This window comes from Macaca nemestrina, chromosome 16 (genome assembly GCF_043159975.1).
Source record: "Macaca nemestrina isolate mMacNem1 chromosome 16, mMacNem.hap1, whole genome shotgun sequence".
NCBI lineage: Eukaryota > Metazoa > Chordata > Mammalia > Primates > Cercopithecidae > Macaca > Macaca nemestrina.
The window spans coordinates 46,037,892-46,064,635 of record NC_092140.1 but is presented as its reverse complement, the minus strand read 5'-3'; the positions used below and the strand labels follow the sequence as shown (position 1 = coordinate 46,064,635).

Below are 26,744 nucleotides of genomic sequence, written 5' to 3'. Positions count from 1 at the left end.
ACCTCTGCATAAAATGACTACACAATTAAACACTTTCCTTTTGTTTTCCCCCAGTATAACATAACAGTAGCATTTTGTTCCTGTCTATCAACTGTCCTATTTAGGGGAGGTCCCTTGGTATAATCTTCACTGCTATATCAACTGTACTAAAAAACCCACAACACCCATGTACTCCAATCCTTCAGTTTTCACATCTTTGGAGAGATTATTAGTAACAATTTGAATTAATTATACTCTTAAGTTTCAGCTTTGTTAATGATAATATAAACCAGCCATTTAGAAAATATGACTAAAGTGTGAAGTACACTGATATTGTCTTGCATATTGTAAAAAAGCCTCAACTGGAAAAGGATGAGATTGGGGATCCAGGTAGCAAATTAGATTGATGCGCTATCCTCGACATAATGGCATTTTCATTTCTGAGCCCTACCAGGGCCAAAACAAAACCATTTTTTATAGTTGTTCGAAATCCCAAGAGAAATGAGTTCAGGTGGTCTCAACTCAGTTTCTCACGTACAAGGGGACACATCAAAAAGCTGTCATGGATTGATAGTAATTTATCATTTTCACTTTTAAAAAGCTGTGGGATTAGAAGCATGAAGCAAAAGTAAAAAGAAGTATTTCCAGCAACATGTTTTTTTTTTTTCTTTTTGTATCAGATGGAAGTTTCTCCTTTATTTTACAAGCATGGTTTTCTAAAACAAATAATAAGTACATTTTGTTATGACATAGTATTTAAAATTTTCTTTAATATTCAATTATTAGCATTTAAAATGGAAAATTGGTGTCACTTGTAACCACTGTTTACAATAAATGTAGAAATCAAATGTTAAACATATTTAAAAGTATTGATATCAGACAGGCAAATAAAACTTAAATCTAGGTTTTCTTACGTACTTGTGTCATCCAGATGAAAATTTGTAGATACCTTAAATATATAAAATTCACAAATACTTGTGTTTTAAAGCTGTTGAATAATTTTATGTTAACATGTTTTTCAAGGAAACCAAATAACTCTTGAAAATAAATATAGTTAGTAAAAATGATTATGTAACATTCTATAAAGTTTGGTGCCTTCTGAAGTGTAATGGTGTGACATTACAATGTAGAAAAATTATTTTCGATGTTTGCTGTGGATATTCAACTTTTCATTCACCCATCTACCTCTCAGAAATCTGAAATGTCAACTGTGTGACAGTCAAGAGAATATACCAGTATTTGAAACATTACAGAGATGTGGGTCACAAGGACAGGACACAGTGTAATTTATTTAAATATTATTTGGTTTTCTTCTCAGATATTGGCTAACCAAAAATTATTAAATTAGACAAGAAGTCAGAAGTATTTTAAAAATATGAAATCTAAAAGCATGCATATTATAATCATTTTCATTTTGAATACAAGGCATACAGAAATATATTCAGGTGTCCTTTGAAACAAATTAGAAGGAAGGTGGAGAATGTCATGGCTTATTAAAAAGCAACGGCAATTCTGTTCCCTTGAAAATGTCATAAAAAAGATAATGCAAAAATTAAGTTTAGTTGGTATTGAAAGAGAGAGAAAATTTCAATAGAAATTCATTACGATTATCAATTTGATAAGAGTAAGCTATTTGGATCACATAATAGATGTTTTCATATTATGAAAGTTGTATATTAGAGCCAAGCTGTGCTCATTGATAATTTATTACCTTTTAGTTTTACATATATTCAAGGAATCATGTGGTTCAATGGCAGAACTAATATAAAATAAAATGTCATGTTAATATGCAATTTTTAAAAATGTACCTTAGAAAGATGTGTACTAAGGTACGTACTAAAGAATGTAGTAAGCGGGTGCTTTATCCGTTATGAAATTTATGTAAATCTGTAGCTAATTTTTATCTCATTTTGTTGAGGAGTTTTGTTTCTGTTGTTCCCTGAAGATATACAGCTTTCACAGCTCCTAACTTGGAAAATAACACCATTTCTTTTCAACAAGAAAAGGGCATTATGAAGAAACAGAATAAATGATGCACAGACCCACTCTTTTGTTTAAAATGAGATTAAAGAAACAAACCCTTCCACTTCAATCAGCATTCATAAAAATGAGAGAAGAACTAAAATCAAAGAGAATGAAATGAGTTGTGTTTAATGATTTTAATGTTCTCCAAATGAGGTAAATGAGCACCCTTTTCATTAAGATGGTATAGAACTAACATCAATAAATTTTCCTTAACAAATCAGTAATTGTGGAGAGAATCTTTTCAAGAATCCCAGGACACCACATATTACTGTTCAACAGAAAAACTAACTATTATTATTCAGCAGAATTATCTCAATTTTTTAGGACAAACACCAAAAATATTACACAAACACATTGTTGAATTTAATATTTTATTTAAATTTTTCCCAAAGAGGCTAAAATGTTTTATTCACACAACATCTGTCTTTTAGATATAATTAACATCACCATGATTCAAACATTTTATGCTTCCTTCTGAACCTCAATTCTTTTTCATTTTTGGTCTCACTCTTTTATTCTCAGCATTAAATTCAACTTTACTTGCCCTGTTACCCTAAAATAAATATAAGAAAGAAATTTAATTGTAAGAAATTTTAATATAAGAGAGAATATTTACCTGAAATCCACGTTATTTCCCCACTAAGGATAAGAAGTTAACATAATTCAAATTGTCTCAGTCAGCTTTTGAAGTACTTGTAGGTCATTTTCTTCCCACAGCTTTTTTTTTTCCTTTCTTTCTTTTTTTTTTTTTTTTTTTTTTTGTGGGAAGTAATCAGCCACAAAATGTTTTCAAACTGTTTCTCAGTTTCTAAAGACAATGTCCTAACTACACCTTTACTATTTTCTTAATACTTTCAGTAAGTCTTGAACGAAGAAAAAGTTAATGCCCTAATGAAAGAGTTATGATTTCAATAAAATTAATCAGTGTATTGCAATAATTTTCACAAAAATATTTTGAAATAAAAACTTGAATTAAACAAACCTACTTTGGGTTAATTGATTAATTAGGACCAAAAATGAGATTACACTTACCATATATTTATTTGACAACATTATATTAAGCTCCAGAGAGGATACAAAGCTGAATAGGTAAAATATCTATTAAGTACAATAATTAAGTACCAGTATAACAAGCTGAAAATATGTGAATAGTAAGTTCACAGTATGGCAAAAGCAAATCAATAGTAATAATAATTATTGATGTAACTTACAGAGATATAACTTAACTATTTTTGAGACAACTTATAGTGACATAACTTAACTATTTTGACTGAAAACTGAGCTCAACTTTAGGAAATTATTGCTTAGGACAATAAGACTGAAAAGCATTCAATATCTTTGCTCTTTACTTCAGGAAATTTTCTTTGAAAACAATTTTCTCATTTGGGCAAATAATTGGCTCATCAAGACAATAGTGTGCTCACCTGGACAAAAAGCTCAACAGTCAGAATAAATGTTTTCTAATGAAACTTTGTCATCTTTTCCTGCCAATCAATTCTAAACTATAGTGTTACAAAGTTTGCCAACCAGTCCCCTGCCTGGGATGAGCTATGTTAAATCAAACCCAAATTCCAAAAACCTCATTAGTATATTTTCCTGGCTTTACTATATTTACGAATTACTATTAAGACTCTGCCAAGATGTAGTTCTTTTATGATACTGTAAATTTAATATATTCAGCTTTACTTGATGAATAACTTAGGTAGTTTTTTTTGTTCCTAACTTAACTACTCCGTAGTCAATAGTAGGCAGCCCTGAATGTCTTGCCAAGATGGTCATCAAGCTTTAAAGCTCTCTCAGAAAATTGCATTACCTGTGGCTCCCTGAGTCTCTTGCTTGGAATGTTGTTCTGACTATAATAGTGAGGTAAGTCCCACTTTGGGTCTGAATACAATGCTGAGATAACTTTGTCTCCTAAAAATAAAATAAATATTTTAAAATAAACCTTTTGCTTAGCCCATCAGTTTTTAAAACTCTTTCTTTAGCACCGGGTCAGTAAAAACCTGTCCTTTTACTTACGGCATCATTTTTTTTTTTCCTTGGATTGACCTTTCCACTTTCTGTTTTGAGTTATTAGAGGAATTTCGTAGAAGAGAAAAAAAAACATAGATTACAATAAATCTGTCCGTTAATTGAGTTCCAAGGGCCAAAAAGTCCCAGAAGTCTTGTCAGTTTGACATCTTTACACAACAAGCTTTGCCTTCGGTCAACTATCTTTCTAAATGGCAAAGTTACAGAGGCCAGTTGGGGATATTTTTGATATGAACTCAATTGTTCTTTTGAGAGGTATCTTAGAACAAGAAATTGGTTACCATGTAAAATATTATATGCTTTGCTTTTAAAATATTTTATGTGAAAAACTGAAATTAGAAAATTGTTCTGTAAAATTGTCTTTACAAATTATTCTGTAAAGGATAATTTGATAAGGGAAAACAAAAAAGGAAATAAATTTCAATATCCTATTCTTTTTTTTTTTGAGATAGAGTCTTGCTCTATCTCCCAGGCTGGAGTGCAGTGGCGTAATCTCGGCTCACTGTAAGCTCTGCCTCCTGGGTTCATGCCATTCTTCTGCCTCAGCCTCCCGAGTAGGTGGGATTACAGGCACACACCACCACACCTGACTAATTTATATATATATATTATATATATACACACTATATTTATATATATATAAAATACATATTATATATATGCGTGCATATATATATAATATATATTATATATATGCGTATATATATATGTATTTATTTTTAGTAGAGACAGGGTTTCACTATGTTGGTCTCAATATCCTATTCTTTTAGATATTGTGATGATTAATTTTATGTTTCAACTTGGCTGGGCCAGAGTGCCCAAATGTGTTCAAACACTATTCTGGATGTTTCAGTAAGAATGTTTTTGAAAGAGATTAACATTTAAATGAGTAGACTTTGGGTAAAATGGACCTCCATAGTGTGGGTGAGCATCATCCAGTAAGCGGAAGTCTGAATAAAACAAAAGGACTGACCTCTGCAGAGCAATAATGAATTCCGTAGCAGACACCCTTCACATTTAGACTACCACATTGCCTCTCTGCTGGGTCTCCAGCCTGTTGGTCTTTCTGCAGATTTTGGACCTGATTGTCTCCATAATCAAATGAGCCAATTCCTTAAAATACATCTTTATCTTTATGTATTCACATCCTATTGATTCTTTTTCTCTGGGGAATCCAAACTCATACAGATAGATCCTCACAATATAAAATTGTCCTATGCTAGTTAAGAAGCGAGCAGACTAAAATAATGTGGATACATAATGTACTCTGAAATGGAACCAAGCACTTAACTCAGGTTTCTTCTAAATTCTTCAGAAGAGAGTTCTGTAAGCATTAAAGAACAGTCTTTGAAAACATTTTGTTGATAACATATGCTACAATATTAACCTTAAATCCTGTCATTATTACCCAAGATCACCCTTGGAAAGAAAAATTCCTCAGGGGGTAGAAATTTGTATAAAAAACTTCAAACATTAACGATACTTCAGCCAATACATCTCACTAGTATATTTCCAACCAAAGAATGTTTTTTTTCTCTTGTGAAACAAAACCTGCTAACTAAAAAGATGTCGTAAATGGAACTACGTCTTTAACTGCTCTTCCGAAATATTCTTCCTGGAGATAAGTAATTTGAATCTCAACCTACTGTTTTCCTCATATCTAAGTTGAAGCTCTAATTGAATATATTCACAAGTTCTTAGTCTTCTTATGGTCCAAGTATCCTGTTGATATTGACAGACTTTTTGGTGTTGAATACATTAAAGTTTAGATTCTCTCACATATACATCTCCCCAACTTGTACCTTTTCCTTCAAAACACGATGTCAGTAAAGAACCAAAACCCACCACAGAAAACCTGGTAGGAACAAAGCCTCATGCTACTAGTACCCATCTTTGAAATATTTATCCTCTTAGTCACAAAGCACAACAGGAAAGGATATCGATACTCCATCCTCCTGGACCATAAAAAGAGAATAATCATCTTCTGCTTTTCATGATACTGAACCCAAGTATTATTTTACCTTCAATGTCATTTAAACCTAAATATTTTCCCATCATGTATCTGCACTCTGCTTTTACTTTTTTAATGTCCTCCTCATTAAGGTCATTAAATATTTAATGGCCTTTTATTAGGAAGATCTAACATATACCTGCTGTATTACACCTCAGAAATTTTAGTAAGATATCCCCTACTTGTCACAAGCCCTTAACCAAAACATTAAGTGTCTTAAATGTCTCTGTTATTTTTTTCCATGCAATAACTGGATCACCACTTATTTTGGATTACTGGGGAAGTGACATCTAAGATTGATTTCATGTATTTACCTAGTTCAAAACGTCAAAATATAAGAAATGTTAGGGAGCATGCAGAGGAAAAAAATGCCATGCTTGTTTGGTGGGAATATAAATTAGTACAACCTCTATTGAAAACAGTATGAAGACTTCTCAAATAACTAAAAAAACAAACAAACAAACAAACAAAAAACTGTCATTTGATCCAGCAATTTCACTACTGAGTATCTACCCAAAGGAAAAACAATCATTATATAAACAAGATACCTGCCTTTATGTTTATCACAGAACTATTTGCAATAGCAAAGATAATTAATAAAGCTGACTATCAACAGATAAATGGATAAAGAAAATATGATACACACATGCACACACACACACACACACACAAAGGAATATATGTAATGAAATCATGTCTTTTGCAGAAACATGGATGGAACTGGAGGCCACTACCATGACTTACTGTTTCTAGTGAAACGTCCTAGAAACAGTAAGTTAAATACTGAATGTTCTCACTTATAAGTGGAAGCTAACTAACGTGACACATGGACATAGAGTGTGGACTAATAGACATTGGAGACTTGGAAGTGTGCAATGGTGGGAGGAAAGTGAAGAATGAGAAATTAATGGATGCAATGCACATTATTTGGGTGATGGTTACAATAAAAGCTCCAAATTCACCACTACCAATATATCTGTATAACATAACTGTTCTTATGCCCCTTAAATTTATACAATTTGTCTCTTAAAAAGACCATAATGCTTTTAAGGAAAGGCTATAACTTTGTCAAAGCAAAGGATATGACTTACCCTAGGACATAATGTATCACAAGGGTGCAAATCTTTCACTTCAAATAGACATTAATTTTTTTTCCCATCATGATCATCAAGAGATAATTACAGGATTCACTGGTGTCACTACAAACAATGGGTTCATTACTTTTCCAAAATCACTATGAGTATGCAAAATTTAATCAAGGTTTGAATGGGTTAACTCCTAAGTAAGAGCTAACTTTTTATTATGTAAAATTAGGAGCCATGCACAGTGGCTCACACCTGCAATCTCAGCACTTCCATCTCTTAAGAAAATATAGGTCTTTAATAGCATCTCATTCATCTATGAACAAATGGTCTGGACAAGCCTTTGGTGTTCTGGCTCAACTTCAGGGGAACTACCAGACGCCGTGAGTTTATTATAATGTATCTCTTTACCTCACCCTGTTTCAGCTCAATAACAGCATAAACTCAAGTAATGAAACCCTCTACGGATTTGAATTTAGATTTTCTTTTAAATTTAATGCTTCCTAATGCTAAAAACTCTTTGTTGCTCATTTAAAATACTAAGCAAGTAGATCTAAACAAATAGGTCTATTACCAACTAAGTTTATCTCCTATAAAATTCTATTACTCCCTCACATATTTGCAAGCATCAGCATTATTCTTTAAATCATGGTACTTTATTTTCATAATCAGCAAAAGGAGATGCAAATGACTGACTGGACTCTGCCAAGAAATACCTGTACCCCAACATATTTATTTGAAAAATTCTTATATAAAATATAGATATAATGTTACTTGTTAATGGGTCTTGTTTTAAGGATAGAACAAGAATTTGTCAGAATATGTCAAAACAGAATTCAACTTACTCATAGTATATGACCTCTTACTAAAGACTAAATCAGCTCAGATGACAGAATACAGTCCACACTCCTGACCTTGACCACTGACTAGAGATAACAGAGCTAATGTTTATTGTGACAGAAGACACATTCTGCATATAATATGTCATTTTGGGATGCTTTGGAAACAGTACTAATTCTTGATATCACCAGGAATTCCAATTCAGAATGTCCAATAGATTAAAGAACTCTTTATTTCCTGATGCTTTTGAAGTATATAGTCATTATAAAATTAGAAGTCGGCACAAAAAAAGGATTACTTGAAGGCAAAGGGAAGGGTTTTAGTAATCATTATGAAAGACAGGAGCTTTAATTAAGATCTTGGCCCCTTGACATTGCAAAAGGCCATTTTTAAAAAAAGAAGTTCAAAGAAGCCCTTATGGAATGCCAGTGACTGCGTACCATAATTTAAAAAAAAAATGGTTTGGAGAAATCTGGTTATATATTACTTTACAAGAAAATAATCTTTGTCACTTTCAGATCAGCCATTTTCTATCCCTCCAAAAAACTTGCAATAATTTTATGCTACATTTTTCACCACATCAAGAACACAACAAGGATATTATATGCAATAAATACTGGAGTGGGGGACTTTACTAAAATTGCTGATGGACCTCTGCTTTGTGTCTCACCTGTCTTTTCACTGTAGTTCTGGTAAACCTATTAAGATGAGATATGTACAAGAGACCCAGCCTTAGGGCCCCTTTGAACATATTCAAATAAGTAATATAAAGTACACCTTGCAATACATTTTAAGAATGTTTTGGTCATTGTTTGCTTATTTCCATGATGGATTGAAGCTTTTGCTTGTGGGAGGGCTACTGATTTACTGTTAGCAAAAATATTGCATCATGTCCAATCTGGGCATTTCTAGTCTATGTATCCAGTGAAAAGAGCACCAATTTGGCATGACGGAAATTACAGAGAAACGCAAAGCCTTGCTAATTACTGAGAAATCTCACTGTTTGAATTATACTCCATTTTCAGTACAGTTAGGAAGAGCAAACATAATCTGAAAGTAAAATTTGCAAAGCACTTAACAAACCTTGATCTTACATGGACTAAAATATTATTTTAATATCAAAGAAATACATTTTTGTGCTGCGTCTACTCTTACTATCACCTTATGATTTAGCAAAAGGCCAACTCACCCACCTAGAGATATCATGCTGATTACAGGCTCTGCTTTATTGCAAATTGGCAGCACATATACTTCAAAGGACTCGTGCAAAACATTCATTCTTTTTTTTTTTTTTTTTTTTTTTGAGACGGAGTCTCGCTCTGTTGCCCAGGCTGGAGTGCAGTGGCCGAATATCAGCTCACTGCAAGCTCCACCTCCCGGGTTTACGCCATTCTCCTGCCTCAGCCTCCCGAGTAGCTGGGACTATAGGCGCCTGCCACCTCGCCCGGCTATTTTTTTTGTATTTTTTAGTAGAGACGGGGTTTCATCGTGTTAGCCAGGATGGTCTCGATCTCCTGACCTCGTGATCCTCCCGTCTCGGCCTCCCAAAGTGCTGGGATTACAGGCTTGAGCCACCGCGCCCGGCAAAACATTCATTCTTATAATCAGGAGGTACAGCTGGTCCTTCCTTAACATTGTTTTAAACAACTCTTGTATGACCTGAATCCTGAAGATCTGATATTCTGGAAGAAAATCCTGAGGACAGCCTATAAAATCCTATGAATAGGACGTTAAGTATATGAGCAAATCTCCAAGAGGCTGGTCTTTGGAATCACAACTACCAGTTTAGGAGACACAGCTATTCTTATGTCAGTGGAAGGACATTCTTCCTAGAGACTTCAAACTGAGAATATTCAGAGTTTTTCCAGAAGCAGTCACCTTTAGGCTCATGTAGAAACTATGTAAAGGTTCTGCCCGATACCCAGAAAACAGGATCCAGAGTATTATGTACAGAAACAGCACAGTATTATGCCTTAATGTACGTTAATGTTCTTTATTTTTATAACTATTTTTTCTTCTCTTTGTTAACTTATATTTCTGACTTGCAAGGAACACTAGTTAGCTCTTAACTATGATGTCTTGAAGTCCTTTTACTTAATATTGCTTGTTCTATAAAAGGTTACTTCTTGATATAAATCAAATATCTAGCTACAATGTGCTTATGATTTGGCTGACATCTAAAATCAGATCATCTATTGGGTCTGTATATATATGTATATTCCTCTAGGTGTGACCCAGATCTATTCTAATGGAACACATTGTTTCAACTTTAATTTTCTTAATCAGTAAACACACTTGTTAGAAGGTAAACATCACACAAAAGCAAATAGCTAAAAAAATCCCCCTCAAATGTAACCTGGGGAAAAATCTGGGAATCTTTTAGAGGAGGTTGTCTTTGTAAACTAACTTTCATAATTACAGAACTTGGCAGGGCGCTGTGGCACGCATCTGTAATCCTAGAATTTTGGGAGGCCAAGGTGAGTAGATTACTTGCACTCAGGAGCTGGAGACCAGCTGGTGAAATCTTGTCTCTATGAAAGTTAGCCAGGAGGGGCGGAGGGCGCCTGTGGTACCAGCTACTCAGGAGGCTGAGTTGGGAGGATGGTTTGAGCCTGGGAGGCAGAGGTTGTGGTGAGCTGAGATCATGTCACTGCACTCCAGCCTGAGCAACAGAGCCACAGCCTTTCTCAAAATGAATAAATAAATAAATACAGAGCTTGTTAAGAAACTATGGAAAATACTGTGTGTATATTAAAGTTGTCTCACTTTCATAGATTAAAAGGAACACTCACTATTTAGGTGAATCAATGTTTCAGATTCCTAGTTGATGATGCCTTACTTTCTGCTCTTATTGAATGACATTGACAACATACAAGTTAGCTACCTTTAATGACCTTTTGTTAAAATCCAGATAATTAGGTAGCATCTAGCAACTGGTATTTGATTTTAAGCACCAAACCCTATACGTTCTTACGCACAAACTGGATAGGGGCTTAACTTGGGAGACTATCGCCAGCTTTGCTGTAGTCTCATATTCAAATGAATCCATGGTTCATTTTTATATGTTAATTTATCCTCTCTCAACAAATAACAAAAAAAAAAAAGAGGAAGAGATCACTCAATAACTTAATTCATGGTTCTTGATTTGTGACCCCAAATTTAAACCAACAAAAATGAATTCTGGACCGTCTTCAGGTCTCTACATTTCACACTTTACAAGGGGACCAGAAAGTGGGAAAAATTATACTTCTGTGGTTCAGATAATGACTAAGAAACCAGAAAAAAAATCATTGAAGCCAGACAATAAGCCATAGGAGTTCATCAATTAGAACAAACATCCGACCAAAACAAAACAGCCCTTTATCTAATTTGACGTTTTAAGAAGGAGCATGTGCCATCTTAGGGGATGAATGAAGTACTTCCATCCCTAGAATTTCCATGATCTTGATAATATGAAAAAGACCCAGGAAAACAAATAAACAATTAAATTAGGCCATTTAGCTGATATCTACATCTGGTTCTGTATTCTGTTAATGTTGGAATACAATCTGTTCTGTTGGTATAACTTAAATTCTGATAGAATTTTGTTAGGATTCGATAGTGACAATGGACAGGGACTGAGAATTGAGCCCACTGGCATCAACATAATTGTTGGGATGCAGATTTGAGAATATCTGTATCAACATAACTACTTGTTCCAGGAAGTTCTTGCCCCAGAGGCAAGGTTGCACTTCATCAATAACTTCACTGTTTCTTTTAGAAAATTATTGGAAACCATTTCTTTGGGCAGTTTTCTCATCTAGGCAATCAAATGTCTAATTAAAATGATAGTTTGCACTTCAGTATAAACAGTTTACTTAAAATCACAAAATTGGCTGTTTAAAACTTGTCACAGAACACTTACCTTACAATCCTAAAATACCGTCTTACCCCTTGTCAAAAACAAACCCGATTCTTGCCTTTAAACCACTTGATCTCAGACCCCAAATCCCTATAAGTAACCTTAACTATTTTCTCTCTTTTATCATGGTACTAAAATATCTCAGGATGGTGTCCTCACTTGCTTCAGTAAGTTAAATAAACAGCTTTTCTGATTGATGGGGTTCTCCAGTAGTTTACATGAGGAAGTCAGTATCAACAATAAAGACAGAAAAATATGCTGAGAAGACATTGCATGCTTTGGTCATGTGTCTGAGCCTTTCCAGTAGACTGGATGGGAGATAGAGAGATACAGTTATTGGTAAAAAGATGATTACAGATGAAGAAGATGAAGAAAAAATAGACAAAACAATGTAACCTTAGGGGGAAAACATATTGCTGAATCGTAGTAGAAGTAAAAGAGAATGGTAATAGTAAAAATTTTTTAAAAATCTCTGTAGAGGAAAAATTAGTGCAATGAAGTAGCAGATTTGAATGCCAAACTCACGTTTAGTGCTACCGAAACACACAATACACTCAGAATATAAGAAAAAAAAATGGGACTAATGTAATTTGAGCCTAGAGTTGTGTTTGAGAAAGATAAAGTGTCCAGAGTGCAGGAAAGGGTCATAGAAACCAAAGTAGAGCTTTAAGATGGGAAACATGTTGTCTTGGCACAGGGGAGCAATAATGAAGGTCTACTGTAGAGCAGCAGTGCATGGAAGACAAAGGAGAGATTTGAGCCAACCTGTTCTATACACGAATATGATTCGAATATTATATACAATTTCTGAGCCTCAGCAATCTATTTCAGAGTTTTTAATTTCCATTTTCCCAACTGTTTCTCTACTACTTTTACTTGATTTACATTCTTCTTCACATTTTAAGCTTTCTTTTAGAAATGAAAAAAGTCATAGCTTTCATATCTATTATACTGTAAGCAGTAAATTTTTATGTAAACATTAAAATGCAGAGACTATTAATATTTAACTAATCAAATGATGCATTTAGTAGTTAAATATATAATAAGATAATGAATCAAAATATATTCCTAGGCTTTTCTTTTTGCATGTTAGTGCTCATGTCCTTTTCTTAGCCTCTTAGTGAGATGGGACTTCAGAATAGAAAGAAGTTATCGGATTGCTAGACCGGAAATTTAAACACAAAAAGAGTAAATACTCAGTCTCTCACTTCCCAAATGCCAGAGAAGAAATTTGAAAGTCAGACTTCATTGGGAAATAGTCTTCAAATTTTTATATCTATCCTGGCCAACTGCACACTAGAGTTTTGCAATTTGTCTAGGGAAGAAAAAAAATACATAACCATGAAGAAATGAAAAAGACAAATTCAAACTCTTAGGATCTTAGAGAATTACAGAAAAAGGAGAAAAGCCATGGCATGAAACCTCTAATGAGAGAGCAGCTAATGGTAAATCTGGCTGTAAATTTTAGGAGAAATTCCAAAAAGGTCCATTTCCAACAATGTGTGGGAAAATGTTCAGTGATTTTGACAAGTGAAAGTAATTTAGGTGACCTTAATCCCTCATGGTCACCTTATGGGGTGCAGGAGACCCAGATTTCCCAATAGTCCTAAGGGAGCATGCCCAATATGCCCTGAGGAGACATGAAGAGAGAGAACTGTAGTCATGGTGAAGAGACTACAGTTGTCTCTATTCATATGTGGGAACAAGAACAGAGGAAAGTGTCTAAGATCCCAGATGATACCATTGAATGAAATTATATTGATTTCTGCCTAGAGCTATGCATATCATTTTGAAGCAGAAAAACGATTCATAAGACATGAATTGGTCTACTCCATTTATCTTGCTCTGCGTAAGGACATGTTAGATATATGCCTTCATAACAGCCAGCTTGTCATCAACTTAGCTTAAGAGCAGAATCTCGTGGAACCAGAACTCTGAAAATATAAGAATTTTGCATAAGTTTTTTTCAAGTACAGACTAAATGATATAAAGTTACCAAAGAAAGTATCAGGTTGAACTAAAGATAGTTTAAGTATTACTTTGTTTTAGTTTTTTACTACACTATGTGGTGGGGATTCCTAGGAAAAAACAGACAAATAGAAAATTATTTTTTAAAGGAAATGTTTCTTTATAATCTGAGAGATGGTGAATCCTCTTACATATTTTTCTATGTCTGTTCTTATGTAATTCATGTGCTTGGTGGAAGGTGGCAGAGATTACCATTACTTTCAGTATTAGAATGAACTATTGTATTAAGTTGGTAAATCGAAAGCAATAACTGAGCAGAAGATTCTCTTGCCCTTACCCGGGTTCCAGTAGAATTCAGTGTAATCGTGACTAAACTCCAAGTCTCTGGCATATTTCTATCGGAAACGTAGATATAGTGATGTTTCTGCCCCTGTAGAATTATCTATTTCAGGAATCTGTCCTTTAAAGCCATCAATCTGGGAACAGGGCAATGAAGGGAAAAGGTTACAGAATAGAATAACTATGTGAATTTGAAGTGCTGTTTTTATCCTACTTCAAAAGAGTAATATATCCAGAGGAATTTTATTTAAGCAACATTCTAATAAATTTCCACTGTTAGTAGGAAATTATTTGTATTTTATTTAATATGTCATAAAACATTTGGATACAAAGTCAAACTGTTTTCTTTCCAAATATTCTTCAACACATCCAATTCATTCTATTTTGCTACTTTCACCAGTATGAAATAAAACAAAATGTTGAGAAGTTATATTTGGCACCCAGAAAGGTAATTTATTTTAAAAATACTAATATATCTTTACCTCTTTCAAAAAAAAGTTCAAATTCTCAGAAGGAAAAAAGGAAAGAAGGAATGAAGGAAGGAAGGAGAGAGAGGAAAATAAACAAGTAAATAAATCTTGTAAGGCATTGTGGAGGCATTTATTTGCATGGAAATAATAAACTGAGAACATATACAGAGTTTGTCATTATTTCAGTGATATGTTTACTGCATTTTAAACTATTGTCATGCAATTGTTTTATTAGCTTTTTCTAATAGGCAATACTATTTGTTAAACTGTCTCTAGATATTTAATAATATTACGTGGCTCTTCTTTTCCCCCACAAATGGCTCCAAGGTAAAGTTTTATACAGCACTGCAAAAAATATATAGAATATTCATTTTCAAAGTGATGACTACAAAGAAGAGTTTCATAATTACTCTAATCCTTGTAATGGAGTATAGCTTCCTGAAAGGAAGCCATGTTTCTTTATATGAGAGAAAAATTGAATATTATCAAGATACCTTGCCCGAAACCATCTGCCTTTGTTTGTGTGCTTATCTTAAAATGCCAATTGCCAGAAACCCCAGAGATAGACCAAATGTACTTATGGATGTTTTATTTGCCAAGAATATTGTGTTTGAAAGGAAAGATAGAATGGAAATAGTTGAATAAAACATTTGACAGTGTTAATGAAGAAAATCTGGAACTAATGATACAATTGACATAAATATCACCAGTTCCCCATTGTATTTGCTGACTCTTTGTAAGAATCAGGTATTGGAGAACACAGTCTCCAGGGTCAAAAGCCTGGCTCTGTGACTTTGGTAAAATCACAATACTGAATTTGTTTCCAGTGTTAAATAAGAAGTTAGAACTAGATCATTTATGAAAACCTTCAGTTCAGCGATAATATGATACAATGTATTTTTGTTTTGCAATTTATGCAACTCTTGCCCCACTTTCAAAAAATGTTCAAGTGATGTGAAAGAGACTCTTTTGAAAATGAACCTTAAGATATCAACATGAAATTTGAAAACTGGGACATGAGATGCTGATTCTTTTTATTATAATATGATTCTTTGAAGGATCTTCTTTGTGTGAAATAAAATTGCTTCATTCTTTTAATGCTGGCTTCATTCTTTTTGTGGAAATGTGACTTTGAATGTGTGTGTGTATGTATGTGCACACGTGTGTGTGTGTGGGTAAAATTCACCTTGTTGTAGAAAATATTTAAGGTAGTTTTATAAAACACAAAGTATCTCAAAAGAAAGATGCCAGCTGTGAATAAAGTGGTTCAGATTTTATTTCAACTCATACATTAAATGTTGTTATTTTTCCTACTAGATAAAATTTAATGTCATTGTCAGTCTTATGGGGATAAATTATTGATTGTTCACTTTTTTTCTATAGTTACTAGATTTAGAGATTTGCAAGCAATCAAGAGATTATTAAATCCATTTTAATTCAGATAAGCACAAAGAAGGTCAGCCATTTATATGAATGCAGGTTCTTTGCTTTAACTTTAAATTTGCAAAAACATTTTTTGGAAACAATAATTTATCATGTGCCAAATTGGATAAAATGTCATAAGTTATGGTATAGTATGTATAATGGTAAAGAAATAAAACTCATGTGCACCGACAACATATAATGTCAATCTCTTTATTTCAAAGTCATACATTTTGTCGGTATATACATAGATATTGGAGAAGGCCCAAAGGCCTCACCTCCTAATAGCATCACACGGGGGGTTAAGTTTCAACAGATGAATTTTGCAATGATGCAAACATTCAGTCTATTACAATATTTGAAAATCAGCTTTATTTCCATTATGTTATGTTCAAATTTTCTTTCTTCTTCATATCCAGCACCTTGATTCTGTAATGAACAGTTTACCCTACTTGCACTATCATATATCTATCCATCTATCATTTCTATCAATATCAATATATTATTGTACTATATTTTGCAGTATATTTACCTATTAATTTAAATAAATTTTATGGCTGTTACTAATGACAGTATTGAAAAAATACTTCAATTGCATATTGTCATTCAGGTGAGAAAATTTTTATTCAAAATAACCCCATGGTAAAAGATAGCACAAGTCAGACTTCATCCTGAGAAAATAAAACAATGTAACAATGTTATCTTTTGCTGGTAAGATTTAAAGGTTGGTATTAAATATCTATATAATGTAATGTGTTTTTTAATTTAATATTTAATTACTTTTATACAACAATTAGAAAATGTTTCCTTTTTGACTCAAAAATAATTGATAAATGGTTACTATTTACCTGTTATCATGTAGGAAAAGGCACTAATTAAAAATAAGACTGTTAAGTGGGAACATGCATCTGATTTTTGTACTTGTACTCTCGAATGTGGTTTACAAGTTTAAAATATGTCCTAGATGCAAATAGTATACATATCTAGAAGAAAAATAGAAGGCTTGATATCTTTGTTCTGGAGTATTCAGAAAAGCGAAGAATACAAATTGAGTTTGAGCTAAATTGTATTTACTCTGTATCAAATTACCTGATTATTTTACTTAATAAAACCTATTAAAATTTAAAAAAACAAAAACTAAAACAAAACAAAAAACAGCTTTATTATTGATAATAATAGATAACCTGGCCTAGCTATGATGACACAACCAAGACCCCTAAATGTTCCTTTCATGTCTTGACTCTTAAATGGTGAGTTGATGAACTGCTTGCAACAGTAACATAGAAACTCCAGCCACCCGATGCTGCCTCACATACACTTCTTACTTGGGGAGTGAGAGAAGATTGGCCTCTAGATCTAGAATCCAGAATGTACAGCTGGGGACTGGGCCAAATATCCTCAGAAATGGAACAAGATCTGAAAATACCATCCCATTCTCTGAACAGGCAGACACAATATAAGAAATAAATGAATCAAGCCATCTGTGCTTTGTTATATATTTTTTCCAAATTTTCCAAATAGGTAAGTCAGTCCTCAATCTCTGTTGATGAGAATTTGGATAATTTGGAATTCTATTTGAAGAATTTTGAGAAAAAAAAAATAGAGCACAGATGGTTCTACAAAAGAAGTCCTAGTTAAACAGGATTGAGAAGGAAGAAAGGGAGAGATAAGAGGTGGCTCATTTCACTAAATACTTTGTATTTGTAACAAGATGTTGATCTGGAAGTTTCTATTGAAATGTAAAATTACTAAATATTAGATGTCAAAACAGGGTCTAATACAGACAACTGTCTAGATAAATCAAAGTAAATACCCAGAACTCTGTTTAAAATGCATGAGTAGCAATGATGAATCATGCAGAAGGAGGATACGAAGAGATGATTTTTGAGGGGGTACATACTGTACACAATTATCCCAAGGGTTCTTCATTAGGTCCATTTGTGGAACTCATTATGTGTCCCTAGATGTTTTCAGAACATGGTGCACTGAAATTTAACTTAAACTCCAAGTGACTAGAGCAGTGGTTAACAAACATTTTCAGTAAACAGCTAGATAGTAAATATATTAGATTTTGCACGGTGCATAATCTCAGTCACAACTGTTAAACTCTGCCTATATAATGCAAAAGTAGCCACAGACAATATGTAAGCAACTGGGCATGTGTATAAATAAAACCTTATTTACACAAACAGGCAGTGAACTGAATTTGTTATGAGCCTTACTTTGCTGATCTCTGATCTAAAAGATAAGAAGATAGCTATGTAGATCTATGTTTTAGAAGTGGAACTAAGGAAAGTGTTGCTGATTGGGGATTAGTCATCTCTCCATATTTTATTAGATCAAAGCTTTTGAGATGTCCAAGAAATATATATATATATATATATATATATATATATATATATATGAAGACCACAAGGGGAAAAAGGTTGAATTATTTTACATATTGCCAAAGGAACCACTTGGAGGATACAATCGTGGAATCCCAAATGAGATGTAATTGGTTTGAAGTGGATAACAGGAGAAACCATTCAGCTAGAGTAAAAAAGATCATCGGCCTTTATAGAAAATGTGAAATTTATTAAAATGTCATGAAAGTGAGTCAGCTTTAAACACTTGCCATCTTGAGACAGTACCACCAAAGTGAAATCTGTTCTCACCCTTTACTTCTAACCCTTTTCATTCTGATTTTGGCAGAATCAGAACTATGGTTAGTAACATGGAGGTGGTGAAATAAAGAAAGGTCACCTGGGGCATTTGGAAAATTCTGTTACCCTGCACTACAATTACACTTAGTTTCAAATTGCTTGGAAAATGTTTCCGAACAAACAATGAACAATTTAAATAAATCACATTGTCAACATTTTTAATTCTGTGTAGTTTCCTAATAAAATGGTCCTTAGGCATTTACTCACAGTCCTTCTACTCTGTATTTAGTCCATGCCAACAACTTCAATTACAAGGTTTTCTTGCCGTGTAAGGATTAGGAAGAGTCCTCTAAAGGGGAAGGGAGTGAGCAGTGTGACTGCTAGGTATGAAACATAAGTAAAAAATACTGATGTTGTTCTTTGATAATTTGGCATTCATGAAGAAGGCAGGAAACTCTCAAACGAGCAAGAAAAACATCCTATTACCATACATTTCAATATTGATATATACATTACAGCTGTCGATTATCCTTTAAAACTATCAAGTAAGCTATATTAAATAAAACACACAAGTGAAACTATGTTTCAAATGTTTTGTTGTGAACAAGTGATTCATATTGCATTGAAGTAACAACTTGTAGTAGAGTTCGATTTTCAAAAGGTCTCTGATAATGTGCCCTTTCATTTGGATCATAGCCTTTATTTATTTTTTAACTAAAAAGTACATTAGAGATCAACTGATTGCTTGTCAAGAAAGTGACTTTCATGAGAGCTAGAATTGTCCCCCGGTGTAACATAGACAACTGGCTTATCATGTTGGAGTCAATGGGTCACACGGGAGACAGGTAATATACTCTGAATGGTTGTCTCAAATGCCTGCCTCAAAGATGCACAATAATTATTCAATAATTATGCAACTCTTTAACAAATTACACAATATTTCCCTCAATTAGTTTTTTTTTCCCCTCAAATAATCATTTTTATCTTCAGACAGGGCAATAAGGTATGGAAAAATTGCTAAAGGGAACAAAATTAATTATCTTGATAACTGTAGCTGAGATTTTTCAGCTCCCATATTATACTCTGAGGTCTTGTCAAAACTGTCATCATCCTTATCTATCCATCAGCTCTGAAAACTTTGGGACTTTACTAGAAAGCTTAAAATGTGTCCTCCACAGTTATTTCTGGGTAAACTTAGATGGAATCTACATCATAGCTATAGAATTTCAGGAGTCAAAGATGAAAATAATTGAAATCATTCACTAGTGGTTTATATAATATAAAATAAAATGTTTTTATAGCATTGTCTCATTCATAATATAATAACCTGATCCTGAAACAGGTATAATTTCAGACTTGTAATGCCTAAATAGCAAGTCTGGATTACATCTCTGATTCCAGCTGTAGCCACTCTAAAAAAGTGAATTACCAAGCCCACAAAAGCAGTTAGAGTAGAGGCTTCTCAAGACCTCCTCATTCCCAGTTCTTCTTCACTATGCCATAGGGTAACCCCCACCTTATCAAAAAACTGATACCCAATATTGAAAACAAAATTTTCTGTTGACCCTTATTTAGAACATAAAACTTGTAAGAACCATGATTCAAAACAATTTTTTCTGTATATTAAAATTTGTCATTTTTCTTATAAAGTCAACACATTTAAAAAGCCAAAACTGCTTATTTCATTTTTATTTTTAAAATGATGTATATTGCGTTTGCTAGCTGTTTGATAAGTGGCCATTACTTGTCAAATAGAGTAAGAAATAAGCTGATGTCTCCTAGCTTTATTGACTTGTTTAATTGGGTGCATCAGGTGAACATTTTAATAAAGTACTTGCTGAATAGTTCTAAAGGTAGTGAAATGCTCACATAGAAATTTAAAAAATAAAAAGAAAAAAGAATAGGGCAGAGCTACAACTTTACTAATCAGTTACATATTATAAGTCCTTCAAATATATTTACTGAGATGACATGGGCAGCTTTATTCAGGGATGCACAAAAGCAAATTAACCTTACATTTTAAGTTAATGCATCAGTGGTTTCCAATGTGCTGAAATTCCACAGCACAGTGAGCGTTTTCTTTAATTACCACACAACAAATGTTAATATTACAGATGTTCTAGAACCCTTGAATCATTTCCTTGTGACTCAAGACCTTCAAGGAAGAGGGCTGAAAACTACTGCACCACAGTGGACTACAACTTACCCCTGAAACTGCCTTGAATTACTGTGTTTAGGAAAAAGAGAATAAAGGCCAGTCTGAGAAAGAGACATATGATGGAAGAGCCAAATATGGACGACTAAATTTACCATGTGTGAATATTCATAAGGCATTTCTCTGACATTTTCTAAGAATTTCATTCTTTATAAAATAGCATTTTGATCTGCAAGTGTTGGGGAAACATGGGAAAGATAAAAGCAGGTGCCAGGGGAACTTCAGATGACCCTGCCTCATCAGGCCAAGGCGGCTTCTTGGGTATTTGCAGTTTTCAAATCCTTTCTTTATCTGAACATATGGACTTAATAACAGTGACTACAAGTGTACAGTTTAGCGAGGCTGAGGCTGTCCTACTCCCATACATTTTTAAAATAATTATAACCGGGAAATAACAAACCTGAGAGTTACTTCATACTTTATATGTTGCAATATATCTTGAAAATTTTGCATTTTGTCTACTTTGTATTATTTTTGTAAGCAAGTGGAGAAAGCCCTCCTCCCAGCATCCCAAAAGAGCAAAAACATATATAATTCAATGTCATCACTGGCAATCAAGTAGGTAGAAAATAAGGCAGGTCATTTCAGGGGGTAAAAAAGAATGATAAAGTTATTTCTAATACTCTTGACTGTAAATAAAACTGTATCGCCTCCCTCTTGTAAAATAGAAGAGTTTGCAATTTTACTTTATCCAGTTAAAAATGAGAGCCTCACAAGTAGCAGGTAATGGCTATTTATTATTATTTTATCATCTTTATCATTATTTTGAGATGGAGTCTCTGTCACCCGGGCTGCACTGTCACTCAGGCTGGAGTGCAGTGGCACGATCTCAGCTCACTGCAGCCTCCACCTCCTGTGTTCAAGTGATTTTCCTGCCTCAGCCTACCAACTATCTGGGATTACAGGCATGCACCATCACACCTGGATCGTTTATGAATTTTTAGTAGAGACAGGGTTTTGCCATGTTGTCCAGGCGGGTCTCAAACTCCTGGTTTCAAGTAATCTACCTGCCTCTGCCTCCCAAAGTGCTGGGATTAGAGGTGTAAGCAGGTCGAGCTCTATTTATTTATTATTATCTTCAGTAGAATACAAACGTATTTTTCTGAGAAAAAATTGTCTGACAATCATTTAGAATTCAGAATCTTTCAACATTGTTTTATAAAAGAATCAGTGAATTAATCTGGGGTCAGGCAAGAAAAGGGTATCCACTGAATTTTGCCTAAAAATTCCCCTTAGGTTCTCTGGTGCAGTGATATCAGGACACCATCTTAATATATACAAATCCCCACATCTAGCCATAGGCATTATAATGATTATGTTATTGAATCAAGACATTTGTGGAGCAAGTCCCTGCAGATTGAACTGGCAGAGATTTCTGACAAAACTAAAATCCTATATTCCTATGTAAATTATTACAACAAAGCTCCTGGAAGAATTCACACTGGAGCAATGCTGTTGATTTTATCAAAAGTCAGTGAGCTTCTCAGTCAGGTTGTGTGCAACAGAGTAGCCAAGTGTGTGCAAAGTATACTGGGCACGGAGAAGATAATCTGCCTCAGCATAAGTATAAGCCCAAGGTGTCCCTGTGGCAATGACCACACCACTTTAGGCAGTGAAACTTGAGAGAGTACAGGGTGCAATCTTGTACGTGAGGCAGTGCAAAACAGCTTGTTCTTAAGTCTTCTCATTCTCCTCCCATCACACCACTACTTCTAGAGAATAAACTTATGTTTATGTTTAACAATAAATTCATATTCAAATTAAGGCGCTGATTTCCTGGTAAAAGCAGCTACTACTGCAAATACCATTTGAAGTCTTACTCAGGAAGTTGTTTAGAGGTGTATCAGGCATGCTTTCTAATAACTTCTCACAGCCCAAATAGTCCAAAAGTCACGTTATAACATAATACGCCATCTTATCCCAAGCAGCAGGAATACTAGGGCCAAAGTATGTTCTAAACGTTAATGAGTAGACTACAACTCCATCCTGAAATATTTATCTATTCAATACTAATGACGTTTGTATGATTTACTCCCCAATAACAAATGTCCATGGTGGCCCAGAACCAAAGAAAGTTAAAAAAAGAGAAAAAACATGGCCAAGCCCACAAGTGCATTTAGTTCTTGTGAAAGAACCTGATGATTACAAATTAGCCTTGAGTTTTTATTTCGAAGCAACAGTGAAGAAAGTAGGAGTAAAGGTGCCTTTTTTGTTGTTAGCTTGTTACAAAGATAAAAAATTATTATAAAAAATCTTATTGAGCAAAAATATAATAGAATTTCCATATTCTATCTCTGAGATATTTTATAACTTCAGTAATGAAACACTAGCATAATTATATTTCTATTTAAAAAAGCAAAACTTCTAAGTTCCAGTGAAATTAGTGTTTGAAACTCAATAGGACAGTGAATCGCAGTTATATCAGCATTACTTGATCAGTTCTGTTTTCACTGCACGACATCAATATATTCTCAAAAGCAGACTAAAGAAGAAATACAAAACATATCCTGAATTTCAACTGATTGTTATATAATTATGTTGTATCTATCAATATTTTAAACATATTATATGACCTGACAGCATCTTTAAAGAGTCTAAAGAAAGAAATTAAGAGTACAGAAATTTGAGTGCTAATCTTAGTCTCTCTGAAAGTTGCATAATATACTTATGTTTCAGTACTTGCATCTTAAAAATGTTAATGTTCATATCCACATACTTTATATTAATTATAGAATGTAGTTGGGGAAAAGGCAGGGCAAAATAAAACTTGGTGAAATAGGCCAGTATTGTTACAGCCTGCTTTTAGTAATGACACGAGTGGAATAATTGTTAAGGATAATTATTTCATAAAATATATATGAAACTGCATAGAATAAAAACAAAAATAAGTTGTGACTAATCAGTTTAACCCAAAGTAATTGTAACCAAAAGTAATTGCTATAACAGACCTGTTAATTAGAACACAGCTTTATTTTTATTTATGTTTTTTTCAATAAAAAAGAGGTTTACTTGGCTCATGATTCTGCAGGCTGTACAGGAAGCATGGTGTTGGTACCTGCTTGGCTTCTGATGAAGTCTCAGGGTGCTTTCAATCACGGTAGAAGGTGAAGGGGGAACAGGCATGTCACATGTCGAAACCAGGACCGAGAGAGAGAGAGATAGGGGGTAGATGCCACACAATTTTAAATGACCAGATCTCAAAAGAACTCACTCACTATTGCGAAGGCAGCACTGAACCCTCATAATCCAAACACCTCTGTATTAGGCAGAGTTCTCTCAAGAGACAGAACTAATCGGATATATGTATATGTGAAAGGGGGGTTATTAAGAAGACTTGACTCACATGATCACAAGGTGAAGTCCCACAGTAGGCTGTCTGCAAGTTGAGGAGCAAGGAAGCCAATGATGGATCAGTCCAAGCCCTCAAACCTCAAAATTAGGAAAGCCCACATTGCAGGCTTCAATCTGTGGTCAAAAGCCCAACAGCCCCTGGCAATCCACTGGTTTAAGTCCAAGAGTCCAAAAGCTGAAGAACTTGGAATCTGATGTTCAAGGGCAGAAAGCATTCAGCACAGGAGAAAGAGGAAGCCTGAAGGCCCAGCAAGTCTGCTCTTCCATATTCTACTGCCTGCTTTATTCTAGCAGCGCTGGCAGCTGATTAGGTGGTGTCCACTCAGACTGAGGGTGAGTCTGCCTCTCTCAGTCCACTGACTCAAGTGTTAGTCTCGTTTGGCAACACCCTCACAGACACACCCAGGAACAATATTTTGCATCCTTCAATCCAGTCAAGTTGACACTCAATATTAACTATCACAACATCCCACCAGGCCCTACCTCCAGCATTGGGGATCCTTATATTCCTTTTTTAATTTTACTTTCAATAAGTTTGGGGAGAACAGATGGTGTTTAGAATAAATTATTTAGTGGCGATTTCTGAGATTTTGGTGCACCCATCACCTGTAGATACACAGCTTTAAAAAGAATAATGTTTTTTCAAATACACTGATTTTATGTTAAAGATTAGTGATGGATAATTAGGCCTTTTTTAAACATGGATAACTAGTTTGACAATTACTAATTATTACTTAAGGAATAATTTACAATGACCAATTTTATTACCACATTTAAATGGAAAGATGATTTTTGCATTATCATTAGAACAAGCAATTATTATCATTAAGAAATAAGATTTTTAAAAAATTTTAACATACAGGAGTATAATTTTACCAATATTGATTTATTTTTAATTTTTAGTTTATAATTTCTCTCTACCTAATGCTTTATATTTAAAACAAAAAAGTATACCACAATTCATATTTAGGAATTTAATAAAAGAGAGGAAGAAAATGGTCAACTGATCAGATGAATTCCTAAGGTTATTAGTTTTTATTCTATTCAGTTTCAGTTATTCTATTGGATCATTTCCAACACTGCTTTTGTGAGAACACAAGAGATAAACGTGATTGAATTGCATATAGACATTGCCTGACCATCTCAGATGTAGTGCAGCAATCTTTCCTGTGGCTATTTTGATACATCTTAATACTCAGAAATCGAAAACTACTGGGTATTCAGTCATCTAATTTTTACATTAATTGTTATTTCTAAAATAATAGTAATCATAGTAAAAACGTATCAGGTGGGGCCAAGAAACAGTAACCAGTCCAGACCTTTTAAGCAATGAAAATATAACACAGGGAAATAGTTACATAGGTGGTGGAAGAGCTGAAAAGCTAAACAAGTATTCATAAGGAATTAGGAAACCCCAACCATCTCTAAAGCTAGAGAATTAGGTCTCAAACTTGGATGCATACGAAAATACAATTTTAAATCCTACATTGTGCCCCAGAAATTCTAATGTAATTAGTCTTGATATGGTCTAAGCATTGGGATTTTAAAATTTAGGGTGTAATCAACCCTGTCACCCAATGGGTTAGGCAAAATCGGGAGAAGTGGTTTTTCCACAGCCCAGAAACCACAGCCAGGAGTTGGAAGTGGTTAGGGACTAGCCAATGGCGGCCAGAGCCAGGCAGGAGGTACATCCAGTACTAGAAGCATAAGGAGCAAAGATAGAAGGAAGAATGTGTGGGCTTCTCCCCTTCTTCCCACCTTAGAAATTCTACCAGTGATTCCTAATGATCCAAACTATCAGGAAGCCAGAGAGCAAGGGAGCTTGAGAAATGTTTTCTACAGCATAGAATGAAGCTGAAGAAGAAAGGTGAATACATATGAGATATAGATTTTGATAACTGGCCAGCATTTTCTAGATGATCATTTAGAGAACCTTAAAACTGTGTTATTTGAAATCAACTTCTAATTTATTCTGCTATGATAATTAAGCATGTTAGTACTCTAGTTTTCACTAAATGGTGAGGAAAATAGTATCATTTCAAGTTGGTATTTTTCTATACACACATATATATATCTACATTGCTAAAACAATGCCTAACTGTAATAATTTCATGCATTTCCTTTTTCCTTTACATTTTATTTCTGCTGTAAAATTTAGGGTATTTTTACATGCAATCAACTAAAATTATTTAAATAATAAAAACATTTATCACCTCACTTAGCAAGGAGACCTGATATAGAACAGGTTGCAGGGTTTATTCACTGTTTCAGTGTTTTTTTCTCCCATCCTTCTCCTCTGCTCTTTTTATTTTACCAGTGTTGTCACTTTCGTCTCTATTGGTTACAATATGACTGTAGCATTTCCTGGTATCACATCAATAAATAACCATATTCAGAATAAAAAGGAGCACTTCCTCCTGGGAACCTCTTGTTAATACAGAAGAGAAAATGTCTTCAAGACGTGA

The 26,744-nt window shown here is 33.9% G+C and overlaps 1 long non-coding RNA gene across 1 annotated transcript; it reads right to left on the bottom strand.

The window, feature by feature from the left end:
* Positions 1–2,401: 2,401 nt before the first annotated feature.
* LOC139359223 (uncharacterized) lies at positions 2,402–14,309 on the bottom strand. Its single transcript, XR_011615138.1, has 3 exons — positions 14,175–14,309; positions 3,818–3,918; positions 2,402–2,557 (listed from the first exon to the last, which is right to left on the bottom strand). It is a non-coding gene; the product is annotated as an uncharacterized lncRNA (long non-coding RNA).
* Between the last annotated feature and the right edge of the window lie 12,435 nt (positions 14,310–26,744).